The sequence below is a fragment of the Penaeus monodon genome, chromosome 22 (assembly GCF_015228065.2).
Source record: "Penaeus monodon isolate SGIC_2016 chromosome 22, NSTDA_Pmon_1, whole genome shotgun sequence".
NCBI lineage: Eukaryota > Metazoa > Arthropoda > Malacostraca > Decapoda > Penaeidae > Penaeus > Penaeus monodon.
Window position 1 is genome coordinate 43,922,220 of NC_051407.1, and position 1,428 is coordinate 43,923,647.

Consider the following 1,428-nt stretch of genomic DNA (forward strand, 5'->3'; position numbering starts at 1 on the left):
TGAAGGCGCTATCGCTGGGCCTCCCCTCCTCCTCCTTGTGGTAAGTCTCCAAACTCATTGTAAGACCATACCTTTTCTACTTTATGCTCACCCACGCAGGCTTTTATTTGTCTTAACTGAATCGCTTAATGTTTTAGTTAGCGAACTTGTACAAAGTAAAAATCTGAAGGCCACTGAGAAACTTGAAAATCACCTTCACAGCTCGTTGCTGTGTGGCCTTGAATGTTTCACTTATGGTGATCAATGTTAGACAAAGCCTCTACATGTTCAATAAAATGTAGAACATCCTTAGTAGTTTATCTTTTCAAGTAATCGTTATAATTTTCGCCACTTTGAATTATAAAGTTTATTTTAGCAAATAGAAGACGGAAGGAATCGAAGGAAATGGCGGCAAGGTGTACGTTGAAATCCCCAGGTGTAGAAGAGGCGCGGTCGGACCTGGGAAGCGACGCCCCCCCCCCCCAACTCCCCTTATCCCCGTCCACTTCCTTAGCAAAGTTGAACTTCGTTGTTTCATAGAAATATATTAGTTTAGTTACTTTAACGAAACAAATGTTTTTAGTGTGGACGATTTCATAGGTTTAACTCTTCAGTGTCTCTTAGTGTCACCTCCACGATTTCCTTTGTTTGGAGACCTGCCTAACCTGCCATTGGGTGTGAGCATCACAAGCTCACTAGAACTCATTATCATTACCGGGTGGATTAAGAAAATTGGCCTCGCCAAAAAAAAGAAAAAAAAATGTAATCCACCAAGAAGTTAGATAAAAGACAACGTACTGTTCTCGAGTTCTTGTGTTGGATTGTAGATTAGTTTTATGGAAAGTCGCTTGCTACTTACAGTCGAAGGTTGCCACTGACTGACAGTTACTGTCAGTCACCTTATTTTATTTTCACGAAGGGGGATGTAAACTTCACATAAGTTTGACGATTAATTTGGAGTACGATGTAGAGGTAAATAAATATTAGGGTTCAGAAGTACATATAAGGAAGATGAGCCACGACAGCAAGGTATAATCTCCGGACATCACGAAGAACATTGGAATTTGAGGTTGGTTGGTTGGTCCCTTGGGTTTAGTAGTGGGTGGGCGTGTTTCTGGTGCATGTACTACAATCATGACTAGATCCACACTCATCCACACCTACACTCACACACGTCGAAAAAATGCTATGTCAATGGATGTAAAGCCATATCCTGCGGTGGAAGGCGAGCCCTCGTAGTGTAAGAGTACAACTATAATACTTTCAACAATATAAAGTATTTCTTTATTTGAATGCAGTGAAGCTTGATGGGAAAGCGATTTGTAAACAACACGAAAACGGAAGAGAAAGAGCGAGTCGGTGGGAAGAAGCGAGTCGGTGAACTCCCCGGCGCTTGTAGACAGGTAAGGCCCGAGGGGAGGGGGTTGGCTTGGGCGCTTGTGGAAGCGT

At 42.6% G+C, this 1,428-nt stretch overlaps 1 pseudogene; it reads left to right on the forward strand.

Moving 5' to 3' along the window:
- Nucleotides 1-1,173: 1,173 nt before the first annotated feature.
- Nucleotides 1,174-1,428, forward strand: part of LOC119587455 — an 11,135-nt pseudogene continuing 10,880 nt past the window's right edge.